This window comes from Amphiura filiformis, chromosome 10, assembly GCF_039555335.1.
Source record: "Amphiura filiformis chromosome 10, Afil_fr2py, whole genome shotgun sequence".
Taxonomy (NCBI): domain Eukaryota; kingdom Metazoa; phylum Echinodermata; class Ophiuroidea; order Amphilepidida; family Amphiuridae; genus Amphiura; species Amphiura filiformis.
The window spans coordinates 65,105,344-65,114,635 of NC_092637.1; the positions used below are offsets into that span (position 1 = coordinate 65,105,344).

General features: G+C 38.0%; 1 long non-coding RNA gene across 1 annotated transcript; it reads left to right on the forward strand.

Moving 5' to 3' along the window:
• Nucleotides 1-1,176: 1,176 nt before the first annotated feature.
• LOC140163176 (uncharacterized) lies at nucleotides 1,177-6,855 on the forward strand. Its single transcript, XR_011860416.1, has 4 exons — nucleotides 1,177-1,492; nucleotides 2,294-2,486; nucleotides 5,355-5,527; nucleotides 6,765-6,855. It is a non-coding gene; the product is annotated as an uncharacterized lncRNA (long non-coding RNA).
• The last annotated feature ends 2,437 nt before the right edge of the window (nucleotides 6,856-9,292 follow it).

Here is a 9,292-nt window from a genome sequence, read left to right on the forward strand (position 1 = left end):
CGTAAAACTAGACACATCTTAAAAATCGGATACTTTTAACCCTATAAGTGGTTTCTACATTGCCAACTATGCTGCATGTGCTATTCTTTAATTACATGAACAACTGCACAAAGAAACTATGGAAGGATTGATTATTGGCATTGAGCAACAGGGGGCAGAGGTAGAAATGTTTCTTCAGAACAACGAGGACTTCATTATATTGACATGTCCTCAGGCAGTTTTTAATGAGACATGGCCAGAAATTGAGAATGCTGAGCAGTTGGAAGATTCCCTTCCTATCTCTGTTACCATCCGTTATAACAAGGGACAAAGCAAGGGACAAATCACACAGTGCACAGTTAGACTGTAAACACACAAAATTCAAGTTATTAAAGGCATAATTCTGTAGAAAATTGAAGAATTAATATGATACGTATACAAGACAAGTTTGCAATATTTAGTCCTTTTAAGGTGGAGTTACTATTTTACATCCAACTTACATAACTTATACTAAAAACTGCAATCTTGAAAATATGAATGTTTCTCTCAAACGATGCAAAGGTCATGAAATCCTGCGATAATACACTGTAAAGTAAGTTTAGAACCTAGCATCATTACAATGCAGATTTGTCAAAACGTGATTCAATTAAAGATATTTAAAACTGTGCAAGACTTCAAATCTTAGAAAGAAAAATACAAATTGTATAAACTTTGCCACACAGTTGTGCGCCAAATTGGCAGTGATATACGTGTTTATTAAGAGCAATGTACTACAAAAGTTCATGTTGAGTTTAAGGTTTAAAGATTACATGGTCTTGCCACAGTAATTTGTACACAAAATCTTTGCACGATAGTTTCCCACCTTAACTTTATTTTTGAACTTCATTTTTAGTAATTTGTAATGTCAAAAAAAAGTGCTATTCCTAGAATACCATTTATTATGCTCAAGACACAACCAAATCAGAGCAACATTGGATGCATATCTGGCTCGCTACATGTAATTAATAACGGTTGAACTGTATGTAAGTGTTATATTTTACAGTTATAAATATTGCAACGAGTTCAGAATGTACTATTATTATAATATTTCTCATTCAGATTTCACATCACCAAATAATGTCTCTAAACGCTTTCCGTCCCGATGCAGTGTTTTTGCATTTCGGTAAAAGTTGACCAACATTAAATCAATATCAAAAATCAAAAATAAATTGGCAGATTTTGTGCAAAATTTGTGCCAGGTATTAAATGTAGGCTTGAATCCAAGCATCTGCCAAGATTTAAAAAGACTCAGTACTTTAATTCAGATTTTAAATGCATTTCTCAAGACGCCAGTTTCTAGGTAATATTACAAGTGGCGCTATTCTGAAAATTAGGTGAACAAACTTGATAATCTTCGCGGTCCAGTAGTTCGAAAATTCAATGGTCAACTATATATATCTTTTTGTTTGTTTACTTGCTTATTTGTTTATCTTTCAGGAAAATATTACTTCGAAAAATTGAGTCGCTTCGTAAGGTAGGTAGAGCCATTTGAATAGAGCCTATTTTGTACACAAAGTATAGGGAAATTTATTGGTATTGTGATACCTGAAGGAGTTGAAGACTACACGATAATGAGCCCAGTGGAACTTCACTGACAGCCCTGTGCTGATGTCAAGTGCGTGAGATTTAAATGTAATTTGTAAACACAGATGTAGATTTACACAGTTTGCATAGCCAGTACGTGCTACACGCAGATTTACGAGAAATATCAGGAATTCTATACGTTTTACACAGTGCCAAAGGTAGTATATAGTGTGTTAACATGGTTAAGCTTACTGAAATGGTCAAACTTGCACGAATTTGGCTGATCAAATGTAGTACTCTGCAAGTAGACATGTTGTGATCATCATCATACTGAGAACATGCTGTGCATATATGTGTGTATGCACGCTTCATGGGGTGCTTGCACGTGTGCGTTTTCTTTAGTCTACATTTGCCAGGGGGGGTTGTACCTGGTTGAATGGATGTGTACAGGGATAATTAGAAACTGTAAACAGCCCAGCCAAAGTAGACATGTTGTCACAGAACTTGTGATGATGATGATCATCATCATGCTCAGCATACAGCTTATGTGCACGTGTGTTGTTTACTACATTTGCCAGGGGTGAGGGATGGGGGGGGTGGGTGGGGGGGGTCTGCCTGGTTGAATGAATGTGTACAGGGATAATTAAAACTGCAAACATTGGCAACAGCCTAGTCAAAGTCAATATTATCTTATTAATGTGCCTATTTCATAATTTTCAAAATTTTCATAATTTCATTGTTTTCTTTCAAGCATGGACAAGACCCAGGTAGAAAAAACAGCCGATCCAGGACCGTTCTACTACCGCCTTCGAGAACGAATCGAGAAAAACATGAAAGAAGATAAAGACGGTAAAAACTGTTGGAAGTGGACAGGCGGGTTGAGGAGTGACAAGAGATATGGGGTGGTGAAATTACATTCTGTTGCCTTCAAGCTGAACAAGACAGTAAATGCTCACAGAGCTTCATACATGGCTTTCAAAGAATGCATGGATTTAACGATGGACATATCCCATCGAGGTCATGAGAGGCTGTGTGTAAACGTGGACCATCTATCGCACGAACCTCATTCCGTGAATATTGACAGGGAGAGATGCAAGAAGAAATGCAACCAACATGGAGAATTTGATCCATGCATATTTGAAAGTGGTGATGATGACAATAACAACAACAGGCAAGTTTAACATGTTACTTCTACGTACTACTACACCATAGGAAATTCACACTAAATACGCCCATTTTGCTGGGAAGAACCACAGTTCTGGTTATTTAAGCCCTAACCCTAACCCTAACCTTACCCCAAGCCCTAACCCAAACCCTAACCTTACCCTAACCCTAACCTTACCCTAACCCTAACCTTACCCTAACCCTAACCTTACCCTAACCCTAGCCTAACCCTAACCTTACCCTAACCCTAACCCTAACCTTACCCTAACCCTAACCGTAACCCTACCATAACCCTGAACCCTAACCCTAGCCTAACCCTGAACCCTAGCCTAACCCTGAACCCTAACCCTAACCCTGAACCCTAACCCTAACCTTACCCTAACCCTAACCCTAGCCTAACCCTAAACCCTAACCCTAACCCTAGCATAAAAGTGAACCATGGTTCTTCCCTGCAGTTTGACGGACGGACGGACGGACTAAATATGAAATAAAATACCTGTCGTAGATTTTGGTGCATATTCATATAGCCCATGGTTGGGCCTACACTCTTTTTAAAGTTGTATCTGAGCGTATCGTGTTATCGTCCAAATTGAAAATGTTCAATTGCATAATATTGGCATGTAGGCCTTGTAGACCTATGGTGTAGTAGTAGACGTAACATGTTAAACTTGCCTTTTATTGTTATTCAGAAATCTATTAACATCTTGAGTAGTATAGATAATGATGTTACAACACATGTCAGTCATGTAAAGATGGCCAAATTATACATCGTCGTTGGGCAGGCAGGAAAAACCTCTTGTGTTTTTGGCCCCTGAACATGTTTAAAACAAAACCTCATATGTAACCTATAGGAGATTTTGCTTTAAACATGTTCAGGGCCAAACACACATAGGTTTTCCTGCCCAAGGATATTTATAATTATATCTTGTGAGATGTTATTCAAATGGCAAAAGTCACTTGGGATTTAATTGTCCTTTGACGTACAAGCTTTCATAGTTCACAATGTCATACAGATTGTATCTTTGCCTTCGCTGAAAAGCACGCCGAGCCTTGTAGGTGAGTGACCGGGAGCGACGGCGAAAATAAGCCTGGCGTTTATTCATCTGACTGAGGGTTTTCATGCAAGGTGAGTTTGAGGACAGAGGAACTCCGCAAGACTTGGCCTTAAGTAGTATGGAATCTCCGACCGCATTGTTCATCATGTGAATAGCACTGTGATCTCGGTTGACACCATTTCGAGAGCAGGTCATCACGTGCTTGGGATTTGTTGTCGAAAAGGCATGATTTACCGACTCTGCCTTCTGAGTTGTAAAACCGAACCGAGTCTTGCGTAGTGCCTCTCTCCCCACTCTCTTCTGCAATGCAGCGGTTAGTGCAGCAACATCCTGTTCAGAAAATCTGAAAGAGCCGCGAGCAAATTTCGGCAAATATTCGTAAACATGACCTTTACCGTAACACACTAGAGAATGTTCAAGACACAACTCGTGCTTTCCTTCATAACATTGGATCATTGCCGGGATTGTTTTAGCAACAGCTCTTCTCAGTTTCTTCCCGCGATTTCCATGTCGGATCACAGCAGCGCGGACCTCTCTTTCAGTGCGCCAGGCAATGCTATCTGCCAGCCTATCTGTAGCTTGTCGCCGCTGTTTTGAACCGCATGGTTGCGTAGTTACCAGCTTTGGTTGAAGAGACAATCGCGAGATAGACCTAACTACAGCGCGGTTTAGGTGCACTGTATCAAGGTAGTGTTTGGTTTTGACACCAGTGGTTTCCCGCATTGTAGAACCAAAACCCTCTGCCATTCTGCCATCGGCATCAGTGGTTAACTTGTCCACAGTTATCGGATCCTTCCCAGTGGCAATTTGTTCAGCAAGCTTTCTGCCCCCGGATTTCTCATCGCCTACATTACTGCTTGCAGATATGGTCGCTGTGCAACCCTGGTGTCCAGGGCATGTAACTTCAGTCCCATTGGCCCTCAACACCTGTCCAAGCTTGCATAGTTTACTTTCATGATTAAAAGCAATTACTTTCTTGTTGGCAGTAAGGTTCTCCACAAGAACATCTCGCGTTTGCGTGGCGGGGGCAAATGGCGTATTACCCCTGCAGCTCCTCAGACTAACATTATATTGTCTATCACTTTCTGCAGGAATGGGAGTGTTGCGAGCATAGCCGGCATTCTCCAAAGTGTCGTGTAAGCCTTTACGATGATTTGCCATGTTATCCTCATTCATAGCTCGTAGAGTTTTACCCACAGTGTTCAGTTGCTTCTGTAGGCTTGCAGTACATGGGACGGATTTGTTCATAGATGTCAAAAGGCGTTGGGCACCAGCGACGGCAATGTTTGTGTTCATCAAACCTAGGGCTAGACTGCGATTCGGCTCTGCTGTTTTTCGTCCACGACCCGATTGCAAGATTTCACGGTATAGCTTATGCTTTGATGACACGAAGGAGCACACATTACATTTCAACTGGACAATGGCACTGACTCCCCACTTTTGATACAGATTACATTGAGTCACAAGACGACCATGGCACCCTGGGTTGTTCTGATTATGCTGATCTACACAGTCTTGTATAACATTCACACATGTTGGAAGATGCACCTCTGTATAGCAATTGACTTCTTGAGTGTCTGTTTTATGTTGCAGGGATTCTTCGACGTGTGAAAGCCTGTGAGTCCTTGGTCGCAGCCTACCACCAATCACGTCTGATGACTGGAATTTTGTCTTCAGGAAGTCCTCTCCAGCTGCAGTAAATTCACCAGTGTCTTTGAGTTTGAAGGCTAAGTTGAATTCTTCATGAGTTAATCTTTTAATGAAAGGTAGGTTGCTGTGTGTTGTTGAAACTGTGGATGAACTGGAATATTTTGGAAAAAGATTGTGGTTCTTGCTAAACCAGGTAGCCTTTCTCTTTTCCAGGACTTTCCTTTCTGCCCCATCTTCTATAAACATGCACTGCTTGTTCCAATATAGCTTGTATTTCAAAAAACTGATATTTTAAACTGGTATTTAATTGAATAGGATTGGTTGGTCACTTGAATGTAAAATTAAGCCCTTAGAATGATTCTCATTCTCATTGGCTAGGCTTTTAAGATCACTTACCAAGGTGTTGTGTAAAATGCATGACATTGTCCATTGATATGGGGAGGAGGATATGCCCATTGTTTGAATACCTCACTTGAAAGGATTAACTGCAACTTATTGATTATTTGAATGCACCATAGCCACTAGCTGGTAAACTCTGGCTCATTATATTCTCATTTTAATGTGTATTATTTCTTCAAAATTCATATTTTTAAAGAAAACATAGCAAAATGGGTGTTTTACCACCCCCCCCCCCCTTAACCCACAATCATACAGTTAAAAACACGCAAAAAACACACAAGTGATCACTTTATGTACAATTTATATATTTAATAACATGCCCTATACATTATATACAGATGGGGAGACATCATTTTCAAAACAAACTGATTTTAATTTGATCCATTTCAGTACCTGCATGACCTTCTACATGTGCTATCTACAGTAGATAGCAAATTAATTGAATTTGGCGCCAATATGAATTTGGCGCCAAAATATGTTAACTTGAGATCAATCACTCTTAGTGAAGTTATATAATGTTAATTAGTATTAAAACTATTAGAAAATAATAAAATCAAACATCTTGAGGTCCATGAAGATTTCACATCACCAAATAATGTCTCTAAACGCTTTCCGTCCCGATGCAGTGTTTTTGCATTTCGGTAAAAGTTGACCAACATTAAATCAATATCAAAAATCAAAAATAAATTGGCAGATTTTGTGCAAAATTTGTGCCAGGTATTAAATGTAGGCTTGAATCCAAGCATCTGCCAAGATTTAAAAGACTCAGTACTTTAATTCAGATTTTAAATGCATTTCTCAAGACGCCAGTTTCTAGGTAATATTACAAGTGGCGCTATTCTGAAAATTAGGTGAACAAACTTGATAATCTTCGCGGTCCAGTAGTTCGAAAATTCAATGGTCAACTATATATATCTTTTTGTTTGTTTACTTGCTTATTTGTTTATCTTTCAGGAAAATATTACTTCGAAAAATTGAGTCGCTTCGTAAGGTAGGTAGAGCCATTTGAATAGAGCCTATTTTGTACACAAAGTATAGGGAAATTTATTGGTATTGTGATACCTTCAACAAGATTTATGCACAGCAATGGTTTGAAAAACAAACGGAAATGTAATGCTAAATGTACATGCATGATGACAGGAAGCACTCTGTCAAACCTTTTCCAACTTGCTTTCAAACTAGAAAGGAAAGATTTCATGTTTTATTTTTTATATACTATTTCATACTAAAGTATCTGAGTGACATGGATGTTATTGAAAATTTTATTACGGGTGTTTGTCTCGTGTGTGGAAAACAGGCTAACATTTCGATATATCCTTACCTTGGACAATCAAAATCTAATGTATTATGTCGTTACAATTTACAAGTTATGTCCACATAATATGTCAGTATTGTTGCACTCTTAAATTTCGTGACGTCAATACTAAAACGTTAAATTGTAAATACCAAAGGTTAATGGACAAATGAATATTATCATTTTACAGACACAAACTCCACTTTGATATTTTGTAGACAAATACCGTGGCAAGACCCATGTATGTTATCGTATTTTGTAGAATGTAGCCACTGTATTTTATATATTATAACGTTTATAATTACTATCAATTACCCAATCAAGTCCATGTACCCACTCCAAAAGTAGCAACACATCATTGAGATATGAAAGTATCAAATTCGAAAAATATCAAAATGTTTCAGCTGATTTTTATGCTCCAGATGTAATCAACATACCAATAATGTATACACCTGCACTTGAACACCTGTGTGCTGTGCACTACTATAAACGGTAGAAGAGAGTATCAAACAAATACTTGTTAATGTTGAGAATTGTTTAAATTTCTTAGTTGTGTCTTGTTGGGACTCATTACAAATGGGAAAAAAATACAAGTAACCTACTATCAGTTGTCTATGTTTTTTCACCTTATGTAAACTATTTTAGTTGAATGATATGAGCAAAATATTTGGCTTAATTGGCAAAGTAGCAGAGCGTGCTTAATATTGTAAGAAAGTAAGACCTTGCGAAGAAAGTTCAAATTTATTAATTCAATTACATGAGTCTTCACTCTTCAAGCAATACAAAAAGTATGCAAAAATAAGCCTACTTCCAAAACAATGTTTACGGAATGTCTTTTTAAAAAAACATGAAAATTGTTAGTTCATTATCATTCGGTTAGTTGCATAGCTCGAGACAAAACTGCAAAGATCATAGCTGGTATAGAAGACAAGTTCCTCAGACAATGACTTACGAATACATTTCTTCACTAAGAATGCTAACAAAATGCTTACGAATAATGCTAACGGAATGTTAATTACCAAGATGATAACAGCTCTCCAGAAGATTATCAAAAACAATTATAGCTTTCTCGAAAGAGTGTCAAGAAATATAGCCCTCTAGAATGTCAAGAATATAGCTCTCTAGAAAACTGTCAAGAATATCGCTCTCTAGGAGACTGACAAGAATATAGCTCTCAAGAACACTGACAAGAATATAGCTCTCTGGAAGACTCAAGAATATAGCTCTCTAGAAAACTGTCAAGAATATCGCTCTCTAGAAGACTGGCAAGAATATAGCTCTCTGGAAGACTGTCAAGAATATCGCTCTCTAGAAGACTGAAGAATATAGCTCTCTAGAAGACTCAAGAATATAGCTCTCAAGAAGACTCAAGAATATAGCTCTCAAGAAGACTGACAAGAATATAGCTCTCAAGAAGACTGACAAGAATATAGCTCTTTGGAAGACTCAAGAATATAGCTCTCTAGAAGACTCAAGAATATAGCTCTCTAGAAGACTCATGAATATAGCTCTCTAGAAAACTCAAGAATATAGCTCTCAAGAAGACTCAAGAATATACATGTAGCTCTCAAGAAGACTCAAGAATATAGCTCTCTAGAAGACTCAAGAATATAGCTCTCAAGAAGACTCAAGAATATAGCTCTCTGGAAGACTGTCAAGAATATAGCTCTCTATAACTAAGACTGACAAGAATATAGCTCTCAAGAAGACTCAAGAATATAACTCTCAAGAAGACTGTCAAGAATATAGCTCTCTAGAAGACTCAAGAATATAGCTCTCTAGAAGACTCAAGAATATAGCTCTCAAGAAGACTCAAGAATATAGCTCTCAAGAAGACTCAAGAATATAGCTCTCTAGAAGACTGTCAAGAATATAGCTCTCTAGAAGACTCAAGAATATAGCTCTCAAGAAGACTGTCAAGAATATATCTCTCAAGAAGACTCAAGAATATAGATCTCTGGAAGACTGTCAAGAATATAGCTCTCTAGAAGACTGTCAAGAATATAGCTCTCTAGAAGACTCAAGAATATAGCTCTCAAGAAGACTGTCAAGAATATAGCTTTCAAGAAGACTCAAGAATATAGCTCTCTAGAAGACTATCAAGAATATAGCTTTCAAGAAGACTGACAAGAATATAACTCTCAAGAAGACTCAAGAATATAGCTCTCAGGAAGACTGTCAAGAATAT